The 26,921-nt window shown below is 44.7% G+C and overlaps 1 protein-coding gene across 1 annotated transcript in view; it reads left to right on the top strand.

The window, feature by feature from the left end:
- Positions 1–320: 320 nt before the first annotated feature.
- The window catches only part of LOC139279841 (hippocalcin-like protein 1), a 192,390-nt gene continuing 165,789 nt past the window's right edge, over positions 321–26,921 (top strand). Inside the window, exons 1-2 of the mRNA XM_070899103.1 lie at positions 321–408; positions 906–973. The gene's annotated coding sequence lies outside the window, so the exon portion shown is untranslated. The remainder of the gene's footprint in view (positions 409–905; positions 974–26,921) is intronic.

Raw genomic sequence — 26,921 nt, 5'->3', positions numbered from 1 at the left:
ACGTGGACATCCTGTTGAAAGACTCAGTTCGCAGGAGCACACCAATACAAGGCAAGAGACGGGGGAGCAGCTGGCGGGTAAGTCTCTCCCTCGCCCTATCAAACGGGCACAAAAAGTGGCAGCTGACACACAGAAAACAGTTGTTTTTATCGGCGGCTGTGCACGAAAAGCATAAAGGTAAATTTGTGTTCGTAAAGCGAAGTTGCTCCTCGGCGTTTATGTGCGAGTGTGTACTGGTCACCCCCCTGAGTCGAATGGGCGCGCTCCGTTCCAACCAGCCCAGCTGTGAATTGCTACATTTTTTGCAGTGTGCTACTGAACTGTGTCGCTTTCACTCGTCCTCACATTGGGACATGTTTTATGAAAGAGACCCAAAGCACGGGCAAGACTGCGTTTGATCTTTACAAGGTAAAGTGCAGTACTTGGATTGAATACCCTTGTGAAGTAATCTCCTATAAGATGGTTTTAGTTTCCTGTGCATTAACATTCTGCACTTAAAATTCGAATTTCGGTTGTACCGTTTGGTTAATGTCGCGATCTTTCTGACCAGTAACGAGGTGTTTAGAATGGGCTACATCGCGTTAATTTACTCGCGATGACCTTGGCTGCCAATTAGTATTTTTGGTGTAGTTCCTGAATAAATAGTTTCATCATTGTGCTTGCGTTACACAACCCTGATTCACCGTAACTACTTTTTAGTGAAAGTGAATGTGGTTTAAGTAGATCTGCATATACTTTTAAGTGATGTGGGCTGAAGTAATATTGCACGTTATATGAATTGATATTGCTTAAGCGATCAGAGCCCTTTCGCTGCAGGGATACATTTACTCCATTGGCGGTTTCTGTTTGGAGAAAAAACATTTTGGTTGTTTTAACATTAAACAAATACAACATTTTAATTTCAGGACGATTTGCCCCCCCCTCCCCCCCCAGAACAACTTAGTTTTCCGCACGATCTCCAACTTCTGATCTGGTAAGTCTAAATTAAATTGCACTGAAATGAATTGTTGTCTTTCTGTGGTTATTTACATGGCTGGGGATTTACACGGATAAATCTCAGTGCACAGCCCGTTAATCAGACAGCGTTAATCCCTAGCCTGGAGCTGGAGATCTTGACCCGCTGCTGCCCCCCCCCACCCCGGTCCAGTTTTGCGCTGAATTAGTACCTTGCATTCGAAAAGAGTGATTTTATTTTGTGTTCAATGCAGCTACAAGGAAGGGCTATTTACATACTTTGGAAAAAAAATCAACTGGATGTTCCTAACCATGATTAAAATCGGTCTTTGCTGAGTGACCGAGCACTCAGAACTTGCCATTTTCGAGATATTTTGTTGGTTCTTTGAATTTGGCTGGTACAATATATACATTTTTGAAATAATATTTCTGTTCAATCGTGATGACATTAATACTTCTGGTATTCCACTCGCCTGCTGCAAGAATGAATGACCTCTGTATACATTAAGGCTGTATTTATGCTGTCAGATTTAAATTGATGCAAAATGGTCTTGGGTGCATATCCACGCAGTTTAGCAGTCTACCAAGGGTACTGAAGTCTTGAGGCGTGAGCCCCTGTCCAGGAGTCTGTCTGACACTGGCTTGAGTTCCCAAATGTGTGCAGTATCCATTCCGCCGACTGGGACTTTTTCAATCCTCGGCAATTTCCAGATGAAACAAAACGTGCTCTGCTGTACCAACTCTGTGTTACAATCTACTTATCAAAAATCCATCAGCAATCAATTTGAATTTCCAAGCAACAAACTATCCCTGGTGTAGATATGTTCATTCACATATTCTCCAATTAGGAGCAATGTGAAATCTGGGTCGCTGATTTCTTGGTACAGATTAATATTTCAGTCAGATATTCTGATCCAAAATGCCACCTGATTTGGTGGTTTGATTGTGCCAAGTTAAATTGTTACCAGGAACAGCATGCCAGCCTGCCTTTAAACTCTTTCTGTGGTGCTGCTTGTTGTTGCCAAGCTTCCAGTTATACTCTACTGTGTGTCATTTTGGTATTTCTTTCTCATTTTAATGCATTGCAAGAAAATACAACAAGAAGTTGCATTTATATAGAGCATTTAACCTAGAAAAATGACCCAAGGCACTTCACGGGCATAACCAATGTACCCCCAAAGATTTGCAGCAATTCCATCCAGGAAAAATCAAATCAGTTATGCTGCACTTTCAGGGTCAGGTTTTCACTAAAATGAAGCAGTAATTTTATAAAATGTCAGATATTTTTGCTTCTCATCAGTGCAAAGTGACTTTCTGATTTCAAGCAGACTGCCTAGGGGGTACCAAAATAAGGTGCATCTTCAGAAGCAAGGGAAAAAGTTGGTAGGCTTGTTGATCAGTTTTATTCATTTCCCAAAGACCTGGATACTGAGCAGTGAATTTAAAAGCTGTAATCTAATCAATCTCTGACTGCAGCCTTGCATCCTTTTATTCAATTTCTAAGAAGCTATACCATTTTTGGAAGGAAGAAGTTTGATCATGAGGACTGTATGTACCATGTTTTTGATGGATTGACAATATTTTTAAATTGCTTAGTGACATAAAACACAAATACATTTTTTAATAATGTTTATCATCAGGATTCATTGCATTTCATATTGAGAATTATTAATACCCAGGAGCAATTCCAACACAGCAATCAATGAGGGGTTCACATGACAACAAATCCTGAGTGCACAGTTCAAGTGGTTTATAACCACAGCCTTGCAATCACTCTCGCATCTGTTTGTTTTTAATAACAAGTACTGTACAGTTTTATTGCATTTTGGGTCCGTTTGTTTGGGTGATGAATGAATGCCATGGAGGAAATCAGCAAACGGTGCACTTCATGCAGTTGATGTATGGGTTTAACCACATGAAGCACTACTGATTTCAATGTGATCACTGCACCTTTCTGAAGTGACAATCTTCAGTTAATTGCTGAGAAATAATACGCAATAAACTGCACTACGACTCTTTTGATTGGAGAAAAATAAACATTAATTCAAGTGCCCCCTGATCTGGGGGACACTCCAAACACTTTCAAACAAGTGCCCTTTTTTTTTGTGTGGGTTTTTTTTGTTTTTTTGTGGGGGTTTTTTTGGGCACTAAAACCATAAATTTACACGTGCCCCCTATAAAAGGGGAGGGCGACACTAAAACCAGCAATTAAAACAAATTAAACTTTAAAACATATAAAATCAAATTAAAATTTGGTTGCCGGGGGTAACAATGCACTCCAGTCCCTCAGGCGCCCACCTCTCGCGGAAGGCCACGAGCGTACCGGTGGAATAAACTGCACTACGACTCTTTTTGAGGGAGACAAAATAAACATTAAATCAAGTGCCCCCTGATCTGGGGGATACTCCAAACATTTTTCGAGGCCCTTTTTTGTGTGTTTTTTTGGGGGGGTTTTTGTATTTTTTTTGTGGATTTTTTTGGGCATTAAATCAAATTTTTTTCAAGTGCCCCCTATAAAAGGGGAGGGGAACACTAAAACCGGCATTTAAAATAAATTAGACTTTAAAACATATAAAATCAAATTAAAATTTAATTGCCGGGGGTAACGATGCACTCCAGTCCCTCCGGCGCCCACCTCTCGCGGAAGGCCGCGAGCGTACCGGTGGAATAAACTGCACTACGTATCCAAAAGCAAAGAGTCACCTGTAGAAAATAACATTCTGTAACGAAACATGAGTGCCGCATTTAACTTTCTATTGAACACCAGACATCTAGGTTACCCACACACCAAATCCTGGCCTAAATTCAGTGGTTTTGATGCTATTCATTTGCGCAGGAGACCTGCAGCACTTATTAATAATTGGTCCTTTCTTGCTCCTGAAGGATTGATGTTGCATCTTAGATAGTTTATGTATTTATTTATATATTGTGGTGAATGATAGTTTCATTAGTGGAAATGATAGTTTCAGCCCAGTAGAATGATCATTCATAGGCAATTAAAAATGCATCTGTCTGAATTATCAGCTGACACTGTCAGCCATGCGGAACATTTTGTAATGAATATAAAGACTGGACTAAGATTTAGGGATCATTCACTCCCATAACATAAATGCAAGGAGGTCTATTTCCCCACCCCCTGCAGATCGGGTGTGTGCATCAGATCTATAATTTTCCTTCCCCCTGCCCCATTTTCTGGCATATATTCTGAATTTGTCCACAGTCACACTTAGCCAAATTTGACCCCTGTGGTTTGCCTGAGCATTTTGACCGAGCGTTTAGTGTTCTGGAAATAAAAGGAGCACATTGGTTCCTGTATTCATCCATAGTTGATACTTATCTCAGCTATTGCAAACTGTGAGTGCAGATCAGATTAGGGTTTCACTTGTACAGACTGGATTTTTAATTTAAAATGGGCAAATCTAGCCATATCTCCATCGGACCTGAAATGGCTTTGAAAATAATCTTCCATCAAAAATTTTAGTGGATTAAAAGACTTGTCAGCAGATAAGGGGTCTGACCATTCCTTCCTTTAAATCTGCAAAGCACGTTCCAAATGTGTATGCCTGTCGTATGTACGAGTGATGAATATTAATCTGCTGCTCCTCAGTGGCATTGCATTAGCTTTTAAATGAGAAATTCTCATATAGCCTTTGCATGTACAAAAGTAAACTAAAATATCTCATCAGTGAGAATCCATACAAGGATTTTGACACTCATCTGAACATTGTCCACACTTGTCACTTGTGAGAAATCAATTTTATTCTGTGGAACTGTTGCTTCATTTCAGAGTCTGCTTCATTAATATTTTCACATATGTAGAATTGGGAAAATGAATCCTGTATAAGAACATAAGATCATAAGAATTAGGAACAGGAGTAGGCCATCTAGCCCCTCGAGCCTGCTCCGCCATTCAATAAGATCATGGCTGATCTGGTCGTGGACTCGGCTCCACTTACCCGCCCTCTCCCCGTAACCCTTAATTCCCTAATTGCTTAAAAATCTATCTATCTTTGACTTGAAAACATTCAATGAGCCAGCCTCAACTGCTTCCTTGGGCAGAGAATTCCACAGATTCACAACCCTCTGGGAGAAGAAATTCTTTCTCAACTCGGTTTTAAATTGGCTCCTCTGTATTTTGAGGCTGTGCCTCCTAATTCTAGTCTCCCCCACCAATGGAAACAACCTCTCTGCCTCTATCTTGTCTATCCCTTTCATGATTTTAAATGTTTCTATAAGATCACCCCTCATCCTTCTGAACTCCAAGGAGTAAAGACCCAGTCTACTCAATCTATCATCATAAGTTAACCCCTTCATTTCTCGAATCAGCCTAGTGAATCGTCTCTGTACCCCTTCCAAAGCTAGTATATCCTTCCTTAAGTAAGGTGACCAAAACTGCACGCAATACTCCAGGTGCGGCCTTGCCAATACCTTATACAGTTGCAGCAACACCTCCCTGCTTTTGTACTCCATCCCTTTCGCAATGAAGGCCAACATTCCATTTGCCTTCCTGATTACCTGCTGCACCTGCAAACTAACCTTTTGGGATTCATGCACAAGGACCCCCAGGTCCCTCTGCACCACAGCATGTTGTAATTTCTCCCCATTCAAATAATATTCCCTTTTACTGTTTTTTTTCCCAAGGTGGATGACCTCACACTTTCCGACATTGTATTCTATCTGCCAAACCTTAGCCCATTCGCTTAACCTATCCAAATCTCCTTGCAGCCTCTCTGAGTCCTCTACACAACCCGCTTTCCCACTAATCTTAGTGTCATCTGCAAATTTTGTTGCACTACACTCTGTCCCCTCCTCTAGGTCATCTATGTATATTGTAAACAGTTGTGGTCCCAGCACTGATCCCTGTGGCACACCACTAACCACTGATTTCCAACCGGAAAAGGACCCATTTATCCCGACTCTCTGCTTTCTGTTCGCCAGCCAATTCTCTATCCATGCTAATACATTTTCTCTGACTCCGCGTACCTTTATCTTCTGCAGTAACCTTTTGTGTGGCACCTTATCGAATGCCTTTTGGAAATCTAAATACACCACATCCATCGATACACCTCTATCTACCATGCTCGTTATATCCTCAAAGAATTCCAGTAAGTTAGTTAAACATGATTTCCCTTTCATGAATCCATGCTGCGTCTGCTTGATTGCACTATTCCTATCCAGATGTCCCGCTATTTCTTCCTTAATGATAGTTTCAAGCATTTTCCCCACTACAGATGTTAAACTAACCGGCCTATAGTTACCTGCCTTTTGCCTGCCCCCTTTTTTAAACAGAGGCGTTACATTAGCTGCTCTCCAATCCGCTGGTACCTCCCCAGAGTCCAGAGAATTTTGGTAGATTATAACAAATGCATCTGCTATAACTTCCGCCATCTCTTTTAATACCCTGGGATGCATTTCATCAGGACCAGGGGACTTGTCTACCTTCAATCCCATTAGTCTGTCCAGCACTACCTCCCTAGTGATAGTGATCATCTCAAGGTCCTCCCTTCCCACATTCCTATGACCAGCAATTTTTGGCATGGTTTTTGTGTCTTCCACTGTGAAGACGGAAGCAAAATAATTGTTTAAGGTCTCAGCCATTTCCACATTTCCCATTATTAAATCCCCCTTTTCATCTTCTAAGGGACCATCATTTACTTTAGTCACTCTTTTCCGTTTTATATATCTGTAAAAGCTTTTACTATCTGTTTTTATGTTTTGTGCAAGTTTACCTTCGTAATCTATCTTCCCTTTCTTTATTGCTTTTTTTAGTCATTCTTTGCTGTTGCTTAAAATCTTCCCAATCCTCTAGTTTCCCACTGACCTTGGCCACCTTATACGCATTGGTCTTTGATTTGATACTTTCCTTTATTTCCTTGGTTATCCACGGCTGGTTATCTCTTCTCTTGCCGCCCTTCTTTTTCACTGGAATATATTTTTGTTGCGCATTATGAAAGAGCTCCTTAAAAGTCCTCCACTGTTCCTCAATTGTGCCACCGTTTAGTCTGTGTTTCCAGTCTACTTTAGCCAACTCTGTTCTCATCCCACTGTAGTCCCCTTTGTTTAAGCATAGTACTCCGTTTCTGACACAACTTCCTCATCCTCAATCTGTATTACAAATTCAACCATATTGTGATCACTCATTCCGAGAGGATCTTTTACGAGGAGATCATTTATTTTTCCTGTCTCGTTACACAGGACCAGATCCAAAATGGCTTGCTCCCTTGTAGGCTCTGTTACATACTGTTCTAAGAAACAATCCCGTATGCATTCTATGAATTCCTATGTAAGTTTGGTAGTGACAGTTTATACTCTAAGGATATGAGCTAGGAATTCCATGGAATAATCAATGAGCCAATGTTTGTGTTAGATTGCCCTGCTAACTAGGAGACAAGAGTATTACAGACTATAAAAAGTGGTGGAGACCCATTAAGGGGATAGGGAATAAAAGGTGACCGGGAAAGATGAAGGGAGAGGAAACCCAATGTGCAGACAAATGAAAAAGCAGTCCAGCGCTTAATCCACTGGCAGCTGAATTGGAGGTGGTGCTGCATGAAGTGGGTTGTGAGGAGGGTTGCCCTCTGTGACACTCCTCAGCACCATCCCCATCGGTCAGCATTGCAGCCTGGAAAGAGGCCAAGGCATGCTCGAGGCCATGGCTGATAGACTCCATCCCTCTTGTACATAATGTGCATTTCTAACGATCCTATGGGCAGGTTTCCACTTGAATCAGATGTGTATCTCATTATGATATGCAAATAACATTGCAGTGCTGTCATAACACTTCCCACAGCTCTATCCAGCCTTTATGTTGGTACAATGTTACTTCCAAGTCACGCTTATTTAAGGTGGACTGCCAGGGTTACTAGTTGCTGAACTACATTTGGAAATAAGTTTGATTCAACGGTTTTAAAGCCATTTTTGCATTGTTTTTATTTTATTTCCTTGAGCTGGCAATTAGGTTCTTGTGAGCTTTTGTGCCAACTGGTATCAACATTTTTTGGCCTCGGCACCATTACTGGCAGCAATGGGTTTCCTCTATTTGATAACTTTGGAAACATGAGGACAGATGCCAGGCAGGTGCTCTGTGCTTAGTCACATCCTCACATCTGCAGTCAGAGGTGATCATACTTTGCTTTGACAGATTAGTGCAATCAGAGACTCCAACTCTGCAGGTAGACAGTGATAGTGGGCCTACAAGCACGGATCTGAAGGCCCGATTAACTATTTTGCTGGACAGTTCTTTAATCATTACACGTGGTGCTACGTGAAAGGGCGTGCGGCAGGTTGATTCGCGCTCCAGTAAAGCCTGACTGGCACACCTGTGCCAGGATGCCAGCAGCCATATTTGGGGATACTGTAGCACCTATCTGGCAAGGATTGCGGTGAACCACTTTCATTGTGTCCATGACATCAAGGGCACACTTTCAGAGTTATTACACTTGGTATAACTGGTAAAATGCAGTGACTGTACCTATCGGCCATGGCTTTGAGCATGCCTCGGCCTCTTTCCAGGTTGCAATGCTGACCTATGGGGATGATGTTGAGGAGTGTCACAGAGGGCAACCCTCCTCACAGCCCACTTCATGCAGCACTACCTTCCTTTCCCTTCATCTTTCCCGGTCTCTTTTATTCCCTATCCCCTTCAACCTTCTGCACCGTTACCTCTGGAGTCCCCTAAGGAATTATCCTTGCCCCCCCCTCCTATTCCTCATCTACATGCTGCTCGGCGATATCATCCGGAAACACAACATCGTGTCCACATGTATGCTGATGACACCCAGCTCTGCCTCACCAACACCTCTCTCAACCGCGCTCCCCCCTACAACTGTCCCTGATTTGTTATGCTGCTTGGCCGACATTCAGTCCTGGGTGAGCAAAAATTTCGTACAAATAATATTGGGGAGACCAAAGCCATTGTCTTCGGTCCCCACCATGAACTCCGTTCTCTAGCCATCAACTCCATCTCTCTCACTGGTCACTGTCTCGGGCTGAACCAGACCATTCACCACTTCGACGTCCTATTTAACCCTGAGCTGAGCTTCCAACTCTGCATCCGCTCCATCACCAAAACTGTTTACTTCCACCTCCATAACATCGCCCGTCTCCACCCCTGCCTCAGCTCTTCTGCTGCTGAAACCCTTATCCATGTTGTTGTTGCTTCTAGACTTGGCTATTCCAATGCTCTCCTGGCTGGCCTCCCCTCTTCCATCTTCCATAAACTTGAACTCATCCAAAACGCTGCCCGCATACTAATTCGCACCAACTCCCATTAACCATCAAACCTGTGCTTGCTGACCTGCACATGCTCCCGGTTTGGCAAAGTCTCAATTTAAAAATTCTCATCTTGTTTTCAAATCCCTCTACGGCCTCCCTCCTCAATATCATTGCAACCTCCAGCCCGACAACCCTCTGAAATCTCTGCGTTCCTCCAATCCACAATTTTAATCACCGTACCATTGGTGGCTGTGCCTTCAGCTGCCTAGGTCCCAAGCTCTGGAATTCTCTTCTTAAACTTCTCTGTCTCTCTACTTCTCGTTCCTCTTTTACGACACTCCTTAAAACCTACCTATTTTTCCTAATATCTCCTACGTGGCTTAATGTCAAATTTTGTTTGATAACTCTCCCGTGAAGCCCTTGGGATATTTTACTATGTTAAAGGTGCTATATAAATGCAAATTGTCATTGTTATCAGTAAGATTTTGCCTATTTGTAGTGTAAAAGTAAGTGGTGCTGGATTTCTGTTTTGTGATATTTACCTCCGGGCATATCTATTTAGGATTTTCCCTTGTCGTCGTAATCATCATCATAGGTGGTCCCTCGAACGAGGATGACTTGCTTCCACAAGTTCACAGGTGTTTCGATGAAGGACCCGATGTTCCAGTCCTGAATTCCAATTGAGGGGATGGAAGATGCCTGTGCGTGCATTATTTTAATGTGTAGTGACCGTTGCACACCAGCCACGACACAGGCTTGACAGAGCTAGGTCTTGGTCCAGTGGCAAGGATTAACCAAGACGACTGGAGACCTGCTCTGCTGCATGTACCCAGCGTGCACACATATTGCAGTGTGGGCTGGTCTGTTCTGCCCCTGGGCCCTTGGCTCTTCTGGGCCCCGTGCTCTTATCTGTCGCACCTCCGCCATGATCTCTCGCCGCTCATCCGCGCCGATCTTCCCACTCCTCTGTTCTGCCCCGTCGATGTTTCCGCCCACACTCCAAAACGGCCCCCTCACCAATACCCTGTAAAGCCCATAGTAAGGCCTCCCTGCCTCCATACTCCATCCCCTTTGCAATAAAGGCCAAGATTCCATTGGCCTTCCTGATCACTTGCTGTACCTGCATACGATCCTTTTGTGTTTCATGCACAAGTACCCCCAAAGAGCAAGTTATTATTTAAATGGAGAAAGATTGCAAAGTGCTGCAGTACAGTGGGACCTTTCCCTTGTAGGGTTAAAGGAAAAGGCTTCCTGGACTGGCATTGGCAGTGGAATCATTAATGTTCTGATTTTAGCACCACATATCTGCCAATTAAAGTGCATATTGAGAAATGTGTTTTCTCGTTTCAAACATAGTACTTGTGCTATCCCACTAGGCCTTTCATGTTCAATGTGACTGGACTGAACTGCACGTTGTGCCCACCTGCAGCCTGACCCTATTTGCATAGGCAGTGTGTGGGTACTGAGACTCATTAGCATGTCTATCACTCCAGTTGATCTGGTGAGAGGCAGCACCAGCTGGGTTAGAGCAGTACGAGAGCAAATTTAACATTGGTATTAATAATGATCTTTCTTAAAGTGTTGTTTGGCAGGATGCAGATTAAAATATAACATAATTTAAAAAAAAATGAAAATACCGCTTGAGTAATAAAAATGCTAAATGTTCTTTTTATTTAAAAAAATGGCCTGAAGTTCATTTTTTAAAATTTGTTCCTGGAATGTGGACGTTGCTGGCGAGGCCAGCATTTATTGTCCATCCCTAATTACCCTTGAGAAGGCGGTGGTGAGCCGCCGTCTTGAACCGCTGCAGTCTGAGTGGTGAAGATACTCCCACAGTGCTTTTAGGGAGGGAGCTCCAGGATTTTGACCCAGCGACGATGAAGGAACAGCGATATATTTCCAAGTCAGGATGGTGTGTGACTTGGAGGGGAACTTGCCGGTGAAGGTGTTCCCATGCGCCTGCTGCCCTTGTCCTTCTAGGTGGGAGAGGTTGTGGATTTGGGAGGTGCTGTCGAAGAAGCCTTGGTGAATTGCTGCAGTTGCATCTTGTAGATGGTAGATACTGCGTCCACAACGTACCGGTGGTGGAGGGAGTGAATAATTGTTTAAGGTGGTGGATTGGGTGCCAAATAAGCGGCTGCTTTGACCTGGTTGGTGTTGAGCTTCTTCAGTGTTGTTGGAGCTGTGCTCATCCAGGCAAGTGGAGAATATTCCATTGTACTCCTGACTTGTGCCTTGTAGATGGTGGAGAGGGCTCTGGGGAGTTAGGAATTCTAAGCTAGTTTAAGTAGCAACAAAAACAATTTGTATTTAGATAGCATGTTTAATGTCGTGAAATGTCCCAAAGCACTTCACAGGAGTATTATGAGACAAAAATTTTGACACCGAGCCACATACGGAGAAATTAGGGCAGGTGACCAAAAGCTTGTACGTTTTAAGGAGCGTCTTGAAGGAGGAAAGAGAGGTAGATAGGCGAAGAGGGAAGACAGGGAATTCCAGAGCTTAGGGCCTAGGCAACAGAAGGCACGGTCACCAATGATTGAACGATTAGAATCAGGGATGCTCAAGAGGCAGAATTAGAGGAGCGCAGACATCTTGGCGGGGAGGAGGGGGGGTGGTTGGGGCTGGAGGAGATTAGTGATGAGGAGGGGTGAGGCCATGGAGGGATTTGAAAACTAGGATGAGAATTTTGAAATCGAGGTATAGCTTAACCAGAAACTAATGTAGGCCAGCGAGCACAGGGGTGATGGGTGAGCAGGACTTGGTGTGAGTTAGGACACGGGCAGCTGAGTTTTGGATAATCTCTAGTTTACATAGGGTAGAATGTGGGAGGACAGCCAGGAGTGCATTGGAATAGTCAAATCTAGAGGTAACAAAGGCGTGGCTGAGGGCTTCAGCAGCGGATGAGCTGAGGCAAGGGCGGACATAGGTGATGTTACGGAGGTGGAAATAGACGGTTTTGGTTATGCTGCGGATATGTGGTCGAAAGCTCATTTCAGGGTCAAATATGACACCAAGGTTGCGAACTGTCTGGTTCAGACTCACAGAAGTTGGAGAGAGGGATGGAGTCAGTGGCTAGGGAATGGAGTTTGTGGCGGGGACCGAAAACACTGACTTCGGTCTTCCCAATATTTAATTGGAGAAAATTTCTGCTTATCCAGAACTGGATGTGGGACAAGCAGTCTGACAATTTAGAGACCAAAGCGAGGTCGAGAGAAGTGGTAGTGAGGTAGAGCTGGGTGTCAACAGTGTATATGTGGAAACTGATGCTGTGTTTTCGGATGATGTCGCCAAGAGGCAACATGTAGATGAGAAATAGGAGTGGGCCAAGGGTAGATCCTTGGGGGACACCAGAGGGAATGATGTGGGAAGAGAAGCCGTTGCAGGTGATTCTCTGGCTACGGTTAGATAGGTAAGAATGGAACCAGACGAGTGCAGTCCCACCCAGCTGGACGGCGGTGGAGAGGCATTGGAGATGGATAGAGTGGCCAACCATGTCAAAGGCTGCAGACAAGTCAAAAAGGACAAGGAGGGATAGTTTGCCTTTGTCACCGTCACAAAGGATGTCATTTTTGACTTTGAGAGCCGTTTTGGTACTGTGGCAGGAGCGGAAACCGATTGGAGGGATTCAAACATGGAATTACGGGAAAGATGGTCATGGATTTGGGAAGCGATAACACATTCATGGACTTTGGAGAGGAAAAGGAGATGTAGAGATAGGGAGGTAGTTTTCAACGACAGGGGGATCAAGGGTTGTTTTTTTTGAGGAGGGGTGATGATGTCAGATTTAAGGGAGAAGGGAACAGTAGCTGAGGAGAGAGAACCGCTAACAATGTCAGCTCACATGGGAGCCAGAAAAGCAAGTTGGGTGGTCAGCAGTTTGGTGGGAATAGGGTCAAGGGAAGTGGGTCTCGTGGACAGGATGAGCTCGGAAAGGTCCGGCGGGGAGATCGGAGAGAAACTGGAGAAAGATGTGGGGGCTGAAATTCACGCCCACCAGAAAGCTGGCGCTCATTCCGTTTTTAGAAAGTTTTTACCGCCTGGTCCGAATAGGCGGGCTGTCGATTGATTTTCATCTGTTTGCCGTTTTTTTCCAGACCGGACAGGAAGCTGGTCATAATGGGGGCAAAAGTGCAGCAGTTAGTGCTGGTGAGGGACGGAAGTGGAGGCAGGACGGATTCTCCGCCGCCGTCACTCACGTCATAGTGCGTCTGCGTCAGCATGTATCTTGCCTGCTTTAAAGGGGAGATATTCAGCGAATATTTAGGATCAGCCACTGGGCCACTAGGGAGGGTTTCGGCCGGCCCAGCAGCCTGGCACCCAAGAGGGAGGTGCCAGGCTGCCTGTTGGCAGGCCGTCCGAACCCGGGGGTACAATAGTCCGGCTGAAATGGAAGCTGGCCGGCAAAAAATATAAAATGGCGGCCGTGGCAGTGGGCCCTTGCCTTTAATGGCTGCCGCACAGCCAGGGCTCACAGTCAGAATAGAAGGTGCACCGACAGAGAAAGCTGTCAGGGACACCGCTTGGTGGGGAATCGATCTTTCGGGCTGAATATGGATGGAGGTAGGGGGTTCCGGCAGTGTGCGCACTGATGATGCACTTATGGCCGCTCGGCAGTGGCAGGGCGGAAGTGGGGACCGTCAGAAAAAAATCCCTGCCTAATTTAGCTTGCGGCGGCCATTCGACCAGAAATCGGCGGCCATTGGATTCTGCCGCATGGCCGCCACAAAACGGTGGTAACAGGCCTTATCCAGACCCTGAATTTCAGCCCTGTGAGGTCAGGGCTTGGACAGGGGGGTCCTCTTTAGAGGAAGTTTATCCCGGTGGGCTAGGAGAAGGAAGGAGAGACAGAGGTGGCCGAACGGATGGTCTCAATCTTCGAGACAAAGAGGTCCACTTGGGTCACTTAAATCCATGTCTCAATATTCTCTCTACTTTTTCTCTCTATGCTCGGGGCAATGATTCATGCTGGGGTTCAGTTCTATTACTGCTGGCAGTCCTTCAGAGCATCACCCAATTGCCGATTCTTCAGCTGTGAGCCTCGTCAATGTGTTGTAGGCTATTCAAGCCGGGTGCAGTGGCGTGCGCCTGTGATCCCACTGCTGGGAGGCTGAGGCTGCAGGATTGCTCGAGGGCAGGAGTTCTGGGCTGCTGTCGCCTGTGCCGATCGGGTGTCCACACTAAGACCGGTATCCACATGGTGGTCCTCGGTTAACCTAGGATCACCAGGTCTGGTGAAGAGGAGTGAACCGGCCCAGGTTGGAAACGGAGCAGGTCAAAGCCCCCGTGCTGGTCAGTCGTTGGGTCGCACCTGTGAATAGATGCTGCAGTGCAGCCTGGCCAATACAGTGAGACGCATCCTTTGGGCACTCTACGCGGGAGTCCTCCCACTATTTATCGGGGACTTGGCCTGGAGGGTGGTGCACGGAGCAGTCCCGTGCAATAAATTTTTAAGTCGGTTCACGGGCTCCCAGGCCGCCTGCAATTTCTGCGGTCTGGAGGAGTCCGTGTTCCATGTTTTTATGGAGTGTGCGAGGTTGCAGTCCCTGTTCCAATATTTAAAGGGGCTGCTCCTGAAATTCTGGTTGCACTTCAGTCCCACACTCCTGATCTTTGGGCACCCTGTGCGGAGGGGAGCGGGTAGGTCCGAGGGCCTCCTCGTAGGACTGCTCCTGGGCACAGCCAAGGGTGCCATCAGCCGGTCCAGGCAGCGGGCGGTCGAGGGGGTCGTTCAGCCTGACTGCCTGCCTCTCATCCGGGCCAGGGCGTCCTCGGAGATGGAGCACGCGGTACGCTCGCGGCCTTCCGTGAGAGGTGGGTGCCGGAGGGACTGGAGTGCATCATCACCCCCGGCAACCAAATTTTAATTTGATTTTATGTTTTAAAGTTTAATTTGTTTTAATTGCCGGGGTTTTTCGTGTCCCCTTCCCCTTTTATAGGGAACACTTGGAGAAAAAAAAACTGATTTTATGCCAAAAGAAAAACACCAAAAAAAAAACAAAAAAAAAGAAAAGGGCCAGATCGGGGGGCACTTGATCTTAATGTTTGTTTTGTTTACTCAAAAAGAGTTGTAGGCTATTCAGTTATCGAGGCAGTGCGACAGAGCCTGACTTGTTCCTCACTTCATGTTCACATCTGCAATTTACAGCATGAATCATTGGATCGTGATGGTGCCCTGGCTGATTTCTGCCCCCTCTCCCTTTCCATTTCTAACCTGGGAATAGTGAGACCAATTGCAGTGTCCTTAATCCTGCAGTGCGATATCTGACTCAGCGCAGACCAGAAATTAAACTCGGGACCTTCCTGCTCTGTATGATTTCAGTATCACATCATACGGTGCATTTACCCTTTGAACTATCAGAGGAGTCCATGCCCCAATTGCCAGAAGAGCAGACAAGTTGGGAAGACTGTGGCTGGGATTTTCTACTTCTGCGTTCCCCAGACCACAGTTTCCATCTTTTAAAATGACTGGGTTGAAGTGGCAGAAGTGGAAAATCCCAATTCATATCTGCCCTCATTTAGAGGCTGTTCAACCCAACAGTTGCGTATGTTACTAACTTCCTCGACCTGAGCAGTTGCGTGTATTGTGGAAAGAGCCTTGTAATGAGGACGGTGATAACCATTAATAATTTGGCCATAAATATAGGATAATACATAGAGGCCAAAGTGTGTTCTAAAATAGTCATGCATGGAAGAGTTGTTGATGTGATGAACTGAAGAATGATCTGTCCTCAAAACGCTCAGCAGTCTACATCAGATATACAGATGAGGATCATGAAGGAGGTAATTTTATGTTTTTGTTTTCTTTTTGGCATTTGCCAAAATTAATAAAAGGAACACTTGTTCTTGTATAGCACCTTTCACAACCTCAGGACGTCCCAAAGCGTTTTAAAGCCAATGAAGTACTTTTGAAGTGTAGTCACTGTTGTAATGTAGGAAACGTGACAGCCAATTTGTGCACAGCAAGCTCCCCCAAACAGCGATGTGATAATGACCAGATAATCTGTTTAGTGATGTTGCTTGAGGGATAAATATTGGCCAGGACACTGAATAACTCCCCTGCTATTCTTTGAAATAGTGCCATGGGATCTTTTACGTCCACCTGAGAGAGCAGACGGGGCCTCGGTTTAACGTCTCATCCACATCTGGAGCTGCTACAGTTGGCCTCGAATGACCCTGGCGAGGGAGAGCAAATAGTGATTCAGGGTTATTGCTACTGATCACTGCCCACTGACTCGTGCTGGAATGTTTGAGCATGTCAAAGTTGAGTGACGATAGGAACAGGTTCAGCCGTGATGCCTCCCACGCTCAAATAGCCTGCTGTTACATGCGAAGAACGGGTAGTTTTGGCAAGGTTTTAGAGTGGTGCCAGTGCTTGTGGAATGGTCGCCCAGCAGAGTCAGCGTCGGCGTCAGCAGAAAAGGAGGGAAAAATATTTCCAGAAAAAAATCTATAATTTGCATGAAAATGTCTTGCTCCACTGAATATTTTTGTACATCTTTTAAATTTTCATGAGTTTCAATTGAACGACTAATTTGATACACTTAACAGAAATTTCCTTTTTATTTTAACTAAATACCTTTCACAAATGGAATATCTGATGGAGTGCTAATTGGGACAATGCATGGCCTCGTGTACTATTTAAGGATAGATGATGGCTATTTTTGCAGGAGTCCTGATGAGTGTGTATAATGAATCTGTAATTATCCCTAAAATAGCTGACCCTCATCATGGGAGGTAAACTTGAGCTGGTAAATGAGGTGGTTCTGTGTTTTTATAGAGTAAAACTTCAAGCTGTTCAAACAGAATACATCTGGGATATGCTTCACTGAAGAGTGGTATTTAATGCCTAATTCACTCTGACAACACATACTAATCCAACATTATATTTTCAGTTGGCATTATGTGGCTATTTTAAAGAATGTGCCAAACAATGTGGTAGAAATTTCTGTTGCCCATAATAGAAACCAACACTGCGTTCCTGTGACGTTTCTCTTTCTGTTGTTTTAAAGGATGTTAATCGACCTTCCACAGCCATGCAACTAAGTGAAAACTATAGGGCCCACTTAAATTGTCTTGCCTTACAACCTGTGTCCCAACCTTCAAAAGCCTCCTCAAAACCAGCTCTTTGGTCACCTCCCCTAATTCATTTTACTGATGATAATTGGTATCTACTATTAACTCTTTTAGAGTCTACCTGCAAAACATAAACATTAAACTGTGCCACCCGACCTGGGTGACACACCAGACATTTACAAGGCCCTTTTTTTTCCTCTTTTTTGGTTTTTTTTTGTGTTTTTTTTTGGGGTATCTACTATTATATGTAGCTCCTTGTTAAGCACCTGTGGATGTTTAATTCATTTAAAGGTGCTTTACAGGTGCAGGTTGTTAACTGATTTCACTTGGGTGGAAATAAGGGTGTTTCATTTGGCCTCAACAGTCGTTGGGTGGAGAGGAGAAATCACTAAGGTTTCCAACTCCTAACTAGTTCCAAATAATTCCTGCTGGAAAGTGTATTTGTATGAACATTAGATGAGGGTAAGATTGGGCAATGGCCTTGAATAGTCTGTCAGCCAGCATTCATTGTCTAGGCTCGAATGTGAAGAATGGCCACTTAGATATTGGAGGGTGCCTGATGCCCATGGAATTATACTCCAGCATTACTCTCAGCCATCAGAAGAGAAGGGGAGAAAATTGAAGTAGAGTGGGAGGAATGATGACTCTTACCACAGCGACTGTGATGCCTTTATTGTATTAACTGCAATGGGCGCATTTTTTTTTTTTTATTCGTTCACGGGATGTACGCATCACTGGCAAGACCAGCATTTATTGCCCATCCCTAATTGCCCTTGAGAAGATGGTGGTGAGCTGCCGCCTTGAACTGCTGCACTGATGATACTCCCACAGTGCTGTTATGGAGAAAGTTCCAGGATTTTGACCCAGCAATGATGAAAGAACGGTGATATGCTTCCAAATCAGGATGGTGTGTGACTTTGAAGGGAACGTGGAGGTGGTGGTGTTCTCATGTGCTTGCTGCCCTTGTCCTAGGTGGTAGAGGTTGCGGGTTTGAGGGGTGCTGTCGAAGAAGCCTTGGCGAGTTGCTGCAGTGCATCTTGTACACGGTACACACTGCAGCCACGGTACGCTGGTGTGGAGGGAGTGGATGTTTAAGGTGGTGGATGGAGTGCCAATCAAGTGGGCTGCTTTGTCCTGGATGGTGTCAAGCTTATTGTGGGAGCTGCACTCATCCAGGCAAGTGGCGAGTATTCCATCACACACCTGATTTGTGCCTTGTAGAAGATAGAAAGGCTTTGGGGAGTCAGGAGGTGAGACACTCGCTGCAGAATACCCAGCCTCTGACCTGCTCTTGCATTGCCACAGTTGTCCACTAGGTGGAGCAGTAGTACACTAGGTGGTCTATATATTACAGTACTGCATATGGGGAAAAATGTGTTGACACTTGGATGTTGCTGATGTTGCTTTTACACAGTACACAAACTTCCATGACACATCTGTTTAAATGCTCACAAATGTTAGTCTAGAGCTGGTTATTGGTCCCAGATTCAGAACAAATCATCACGCAGGTGCAGAAAATAGGTTTGTGTTTTTAAATTAATAAGCGAGAAACAACAATGTAAAATGAATAAGAATAATAAATATAAAAATGGATAAATGTTGAAGAAATAGAATCGAGGCAAAAAGCAGAGCAGGAATAAAATTTTTGAAACATTATTATAGAATTGTTAAAATCCGATATAGGTATCATTAATATTGTAATAGTAGAGCTGTTCCTGGCACCGCAATAACATTACTACGTAATAGATGTTTGAATCCCATCGTGCATGAGCTGAAATATTTAACAAAATGGCTGGCTCAATGATTATTGAATTCCCTTGAGTATATTAAAAGTTGATATTTAATCCTGGATTTCTTTTAAACGAGAAGAAATATCAAGGTAAATGGATAGTGTAGTGGTTACGTTACTTGACTAGTAATTCAGAGGCCTGGGCAAATAATCCAGGCAGTGAATTCAAATCCCTCCATGGAAGATTGAGAATTTGAATGTATTTATTTTTTTAAATCTGGAAATAAAAAGCTGGTATCAATAACCGTGACCAGGAAGCTGTTGGATTGTTGTTAAAAACCCAACTGATTCACTAATGTTCTTCTTTAGGGAACAAAATCTACCATCCTCACCCAGTCTGGCCTAAATCTGACTCTAGTCCAACACAAACTCTTAACTGCCCTCTGAAAGCGGCCTAGCAAGAAACTCGGTTGTATCAATCCGCGACACAGCGGTTCAAGAAGACGCCCACCATCACCTTATCAGTATATTTAGGCATTGGCAATAAATGCCGGTCTTGCCAGTGACAGCCACGTTCTGAGAATTTGTTTTTTGCAGGAAGGATTGGTACATTGAGGTCAGTCATGTTGAAATGCAAGATTTGCTTTAGTCTCTCTCGATATTAAAGCATGTCAAAGCTGGCACAGTGCACTCAGTGAAGTTATGTCTGTTGTCCAACTCAGCTTGGCACGGCTAGTCCTAGTATTATCTGTATTCTAATTCTAGTTGGTGCTTCAATAAAGCATTGCAACTAATATTAGTTCTGGAACATTGATGAGTCTGCTTAAAACTGGAAACCACTCCTGAATAATTAACAGAGAATATCTTCTAACTCTCGGAAGATTGATCGTAATGCTCTATAATTAGCTATTGCCTCTCATTTAAAAGCTGCTTGTGAGATTTTCAAATTAATCCTCTGGAATCCTGTATGATATTAAATTCCTGGAAGAACTGACCTTTTGACCCAAAGATTTTATTATGAGATTCCACAAAGGTTTTCCTGGCTCTGAAGGATTTTGTGCATTAATCAGATGTTGGGTCTTTTATGATCAGGTGTAAAGGTAAAATTGGAAATGTTAAAAAATGAAGTAAAACAACAAACTAGGTCAATGAAATACATACCAAAAATTGGTTTGACTGCTTAATACAGGAGTTCTCGTTATTTTACAGGGAATTAGCTGATTTATTTTTTGACCAGATCACAAGGCAAATGTTTACATTCCTGCATGATGCAACTAGTATTTAATAATGTAGAGTAGCGGTAAAATGGATAGGAACAATCCTGTCCATTTCATTTGGAAACTCTATGCAAAGTTTGACCTTTCAGTTGAGTTATTCCCCTGGCTTTGGTCTCCGAGAATTTTATGCACATTGTCATACGTTATGTAATAATTACACGATTCTAGGAGCAGGATGGTTTTGATTTAAAAAAAAATAATCTTTCACCATATTTTGAGCCAAAAGTACATGCAGGTGGGCATTCAAGCTGAAGTCCGAGGCATGCTACATGGTAATTGTGGCGATGTGTGTGTTCTACCACTTGATACATGCTGCCCCCACAGGATTTTTTTTAACGTATAAAATGATTTGCAAGACCTTGCAGTTACATAGCATTAAATGTCCATGGGCTCTTCATTGAGGCATGAGGAAATAGGCACTGGGTTAGGAAGGAAAAGATTAACAGCCGAAGGCTCTGCCACAGAAAGGGAAGGATATTGCAACAAGGGCCAAAGTCAGAGGAATGGAGTATTTGAGTGGGGTGGAGTGGTGGTGGTGGTGGAAGGGCTGATATAGGGATTAAAGAGATTTGAGCGATAGGGTGGGCAAAGACATGTTAAAGACAAATAAGAGGATTTTCAATTTAGTGCACTGGGGGTTGGAAGTTATGGTAGATTGTGATGATGGGTGAGCAGGACTTGGTACGGCACAGGATACGTGTGGCAGAGTTTTCACAAGTTAGAGTTCATGAAGGAAGGGAGGCCAACGAGGAGAGCATTGGAGCAGTCAAGTCTGGAGGTAACACAAGTATGTATGAGAGTTGCAGTGCTCTATCCCTGTATCAGCACCACTCTACCCCACTCAATTATTCTATTCCGATGACTCTGGCCCATGTTGCAATATCCTTCCCTTTCTCCCACTGTTGGTGGCAGAGCCTTCTGCTGTTTGGGTCCTACTCTTTGAAATTCCCTGCTGGTGTGGAGGTGGAAGTGTGCAATATTTGAGGTGGAGTTGAGCAGTATTTGTGGTGGAGTGAGGATATGAGGCCTGAAACTAAGCTCTGGGTCGAGCCTCGGACAGTGACTGGGGAGGGGATGGAATCAGTGGGAAGGGAGTAGATTTGTAGCAGGGTCAAAGGTGATGCTTCAGTCTTCCTGATCAGCTAAAGGGAGTTGTGACTCATCCAAGGCTGGAGGACTACTGTTAATTTTTGGCACACACTGGGCAGTTAGGGGTGGAGGGAGCCAACTGCCTGCCCACTGTATTCAGTGAGGCCCAAGCCATTTTGAGGCCCAGGCCTCCCTTGCACACAGCCAGTGAGCCATACCACTGCAATTTGGACATCGAAAGTGGGCTCCTCTGCCCATCTCATAACTCTACCCAAGATGGCAGCAGCAGGAGTGCCAGCATAAATGGGGTGGTAAGTGACCTGACTCCATTTTCAGGCCACTATTGCCCCATTTATGCCAGTCAGAGGCAGTTGGGTCCTGGACATTGCATAGAGGCAGCCAAGGAGTCACAGAAGTTGGTGGAGAAGTATAACTGGGTGTCAACATCAGACATGTGGAAACCGACCTCATGCCTGCAGATGGTGTCACCAAGAGGCAGTATGTAAATGAATAAGAGAGATGATGGGAGGAAGATGATGTGGTCAATCATGTCCAATGCTGCAGAAAGGTTGAGGAGGGCTAAAATACTGTGGTAAGTCACGGAAGATGGTGCTCCTTTGGTAAAGGACATTTTGGTGCACTGAGAAGGGTGAAAGCTAAACTGAACAGATCTGAATAGGGAATTATGGAAGAGATGGCACAAGGCTAGGAAAAGATAACTTATTCAAGGACCTCTGAGAGGAAGGAATAGTGATTGGCAAGGACAGGAGTGTCATGTCATACAGTGTGAAATTGTTTGGGGCCAAAATTGCCCCCCCGACTAAGAGCAGGCGCACTTACCGATATTTTAGATTTTTCTACGCCCCATGGATTGGGGTGCAGCTTGCGCACATATTTGACTCTTTGTTGTCTATTTCTGGTCAGAGTGGTGCTGAGGGGCGGAAGTGCCCTTCGGTCGGGTCAGCTGTCCCGAGTCGTCACCGTCACGCTGCCACGTCACAATGTTCCTCCCTTTTCAGTTAAAGGGGAGAGCCACTGCGAGCTCTGCAAGGAGTTAAGTTAGGTCCTCTCGGGAGGTTTTCGGCTGGACCAGTGGCCTAGCGCCCAAGAGGGCTATCTGCCTGTTGGCGGCCTGGCCGAACCTGTGGCCACCATTGTGTGGCCGACCTCGCTGTCAGCCCGACAATTAAAATAAAATGGAGGCGCCGACAGCATGCCGCACAGCCGCAGACAGCTTTCCACGCAGGAAAGCGGTCGGTGGCACCGACCGGTGGTGGAGCTGCTCCCGTGGGGCAATTTCCCATGGGGTTCGGAAAGGGGGTCGCCGCCGGGCGGTGTGGGGTTGGCACGTGCCTGACGGGGCGGCAGAACGGGCGGTGCAGAATCCCAGCCTGGGGGCAACTTCGGTCAGGTCGGCCCATCCGCCTGCCCCCAGTCGGTGAGGCCTATCCGCTCCATTCCCGCCTCGAAGGAGGGTGACAATTTCAGCCTTTTGTGTTTTATGCAGTAGAACACAGCACTGTGGCTAGATCCGACTTGTGCTGCAAGAACCTATTAAAAATGTGCTACATTTGTGTTGGAAATTGTGTTGGGGAAATTGATGGGATTGAAGGCCGATAAATCCCCAGGGCCTGATAGCCTGCATCCCAGAGTACTTAAGGAGGTGGCCTTGGAAATAGCGGATGCATTGACAGTCATTTTCCAACATTCCATAGACTCTGGATCAGTTCCTATGGAGTGGAGGGTAGCCAATGTAACCCCACTTTTTAAACTAGGAGGGAGAGAGAAAACGGAATTATAGACCAATCAGCCTGACATCGGTAGTGGGTAAAATGATGGAATCAATTATTAAGGATATCATAGCAGCGCATTTGGAAAGAGATGACATGATAGGTCCAAGGGGCAGGGAGGTGTTGCTACAGTTGTACAGGGCCTTGGTGAGGCCACACCTGGAGTATTGTGTACAGTTTTGGTCTCCTAACTTGAGGAAGGACATTCTTGCTATTGAGGGAGTGAAGCGAAGATTCACCAGACTGATTCCCGGGATGGTGGGACTGACCTATCAAGAAAGACTGGATCAACTGGGCTTGTATTCACTGGAGTTCAGAAGAATGAGAGGGGACCTCATAGAAACGTTTAAAATTCTGACGGGTTTAGACAGGTTAGATGCAGGAAGAATGTTCCCAATGTTGGGGAAGTCCAGAACCAGGGGTCACAGTCTAAGGATAAGGGGTAAGCCATTTAGGACCGAGATGAGGAGAAACTTCTTCACCCAGAGAGTGGTGAATCTGTGGAATTCTCTACCACAGAAAGTAGTTGAAGCCAATTCACTAAATATATTCAAAAGGGAGTTAGATGAAGTCCTTACTACTCAGGGGATCAAGGGGTATGGCGAGAAAGCAGGAAGGGGGTACTGAAGTTTCATGTTCAGCCATGAACTCATTGAATGGCGGTGCAGGCTAGAAGGGCTGAATGGCCTGCTCCTGCACCTATTTTCTATGTTTCTATGTTAAGTCAGCATGGATTTGTGAAAGAGAAATCATGCTTGACAAATCTTCTGGAATTTTTTGAGGATGTTTCCAGTAGAGTGGACAAGGGAGAACCAGTTGATGTGGTGTATTTGGACTTTCAGAAGGCTTTCGACAAGGTCCCACACAAGAGATTAATGTGCAAAGTTAAAGCACATGGGATTGGGGGTAGTGTGCTGACCTGGATTGAGAACTGGTTGTCAGACAGGAAGCAAAGAGTAGGAATAAATGGGTACTTTTCAGAATGGCAGGCAGTGACTCGTGGGGTACCGCAAGGTTCTGTGCTGGGGCCCCAGCTGTTTACGTTGTACATTAATGATTTAGACGAGGGGATTAAATGTAGTATCTCCAAATTTGCGGATGACACTAAGTTGGGTGGCAGTGTGAGCTGCAAAGAGGATGCTATGAGGCTGCAGAGTGACTTGGACAGGTTAGGTGAGTGGGCAAATGCATGGCAGATGAAGTATAATGTGGATAAATGTGAGGTTATCCACTTTGGTGGTTAAAAACAGAGAGACAGACTATTATCTGAATGGTGACAGATAGGAAAAGGGAAGGTGCAACGAGACCTGGGTGTCATGGTACATCAGTCATTGAAGGTTGGCATGCAGGTACAGCAGGCGGTTAAGAAAGCAAATGGCATGTTGGCCTTCATAGCGAGGGGATTTGAGTACAGGGGCAGAGGGAGGTGTTGCTACAGTTGTACAGGGCCTTGGTGAGGCCACACCTGGAGTATTGTGTACAGTTTTGGTCTCCTCACATGAGGAAGGACATTCTTGCTATTGAGGGAGTGCAGCGAAGGTTCACCAGACTGATTCCCGGGATGGTGGAACTGACCTATCAAGAAAGACTGGATCAACTGGGCTTGTATTCACTGGAGTTCAGAAGAATGAGAGGGAACCTCATAGAAACGTTTAAAATTCTGATGGGTTTAGACAGGTTAGATGCAGGAAGAATGTTCCCAATGTTGGGGAAGTCCAGAACCAGGGGTCACAGTCTAAGGATAAGGGGTAAGCCATTTAGGATCGAGATGAGGAGAAACTTCTTCACCCAGAGAGTGGTGAACCTGTGGAATTCTCTACCACAGAAAGTTGTTGAGGCCAATTCACTAAATATATTCAAAAAGGAGTTAGATAAAGTCCTTACCACTAGGGGGATCAAGGGGTATGGCGAGAAAGCAGGAATGGGGTACTGAAGTTGCATGTTCAGCCATGAACTCATTGAATGGCAGTGCAGGCTCGAAGGGCCGAATGGCCTACTCCTGCATCTATTTTCTATGTTTACTCACTCGAGATGTAATTTTGGTGCAATAAATGCTGAAAAGAAGAATGATTTATTTCAACAACACATAGAATATTTGATCTCTGATTAATTTGAATATTCTACCGTTCTGCAGTGTAGGTCACTGAAAACTATTCGGTCGGTGCGCATTAAAAATATCCACAGTTGAAATGCTTCGATGCATCTGTCTATGTTCACATGCACACCAATATTCCCCCGAAGGTATGCAGGCGCGTGCATTCATCAATCCAGAGATCCGTGCGGCCGCTCACAAGCTGTTGCGGCTGGAAGAGGTACCGTGCACGGAAAGAAAAATTGGAGGGAACCTTGATGCATTTAAGACTAATTAACACTGTATCTCAGCTACGTGCACGCAATGAGGGGAAGTTTTGGATAGAGAAAGATGATAGACTAAACTTTTAGTCACCTCTTTGTTTCCCTCCCCACACCTATTTGAAGTTATTGGGAGAAAAATTCTGTGTGGCAAGTTCACATCAAAGTTTCAATTCTGACTATGGCAACAATAAAACCCAAAACTTCTCTTGATTTTTAAGTTTAGTTTCCTCCATTACTGGCATAACATTTGAGCAGATTTCAAGCAGTGGCTCACCGCCACCTTCTCGGGAGCAATTAGGGATGGGCAATAAATGCTGGCCTTGCCAGCGATGCCCACATTCCAGGAATGAATAATAATTTTTTTTTAATTCCAAAAGTTGGCACTAAGATAAAAATAAGCTGGCACTGGCCCAGCTTTTGTTGTTGACATCTTTACTCAACAGATGTGTCCTCCGTTGATTGGGAGGGGAAGATTTATAGCGGATGTTTATTATGACCCAGTGCAATCCCATGTTCAGCTAGCCTCCAGCCATGGAGCGAGATTGGGAGATTGATGCTTCTTCGATCCCCAGATGAATTGTCCACTTCTGCTTCCATTCCAAGACACTCTCGTAGATGCACTGACTGGAGTATCCGAACATTGAACACTTGAGCACAAGGAAGTGGTTTTAGAATCTTAATTTCATTACTGTCTTGCCAGATACCAATTTTATGTTTACATTGAATATCAGATCCTGCTTCTACTTTCATCAAATGTTTCATTTAATATTTTTTAAATGTCTTATCATAAAACTGCAGACATCCCCCTCTACCTCTGGTGATAACCACAGTTCATAATTTGCATAAAACCAAAACATGTTGGGAAGACTACCAGACCATAAAGAGTAAGTAGTTGCTAAATTACTGACATAATACTTTCAATAATAAAGTGTGAGAACAGTGTTCACATGGGAGATTTTCAATGAATAGGCAGATAGCAGACAAATTGGAAACTGACTAAATTACATATATATTTTTAAAGTAGCTGTTTTATTTTTAACTGTCCCCAAAGTCAGAATTCTCTGCAACATGGGTATTTGGCTATCAGCTTGCTAGGTAGATGAGATATTAAGATTGCCTTTGGTCTAATTAAATGCACACGTGTCCCACATGGACACTTGCCATGCAACTTCCACTTCACGCAGTCTGTTGCTAAATCCCGAAGGTTGTGTGGGGACCCCAAACAAGTGACTGAGTTCAAAGGTTGAATTGCTTTTGGGTGGTCTATTATTGTGTTCTGTCTGAGCCTGCCAATAACCAATGCAATTTTTCTCTCTGCATTTTATTGGTGACTGTTGGACTTAGCTTGTGTGTCAGTTGGTGGCACCCTTGACGCTGAGTCAGAAGGTTGTGGGTTCAAATCTAGGCTGACACTCCAGTGCAGTACTGAGGGAGTGC

Source organism: Pristiophorus japonicus, chromosome 14 (assembly GCF_044704955.1).
Source record: "Pristiophorus japonicus isolate sPriJap1 chromosome 14, sPriJap1.hap1, whole genome shotgun sequence".
Lineage (NCBI taxonomy): Eukaryota > Metazoa > Chordata > Chondrichthyes > Pristiophoridae > Pristiophorus > Pristiophorus japonicus.
Note: the sequence above shows the minus strand (reverse complement) of the source record. Positions and strands in the feature narration are given on the sequence as shown.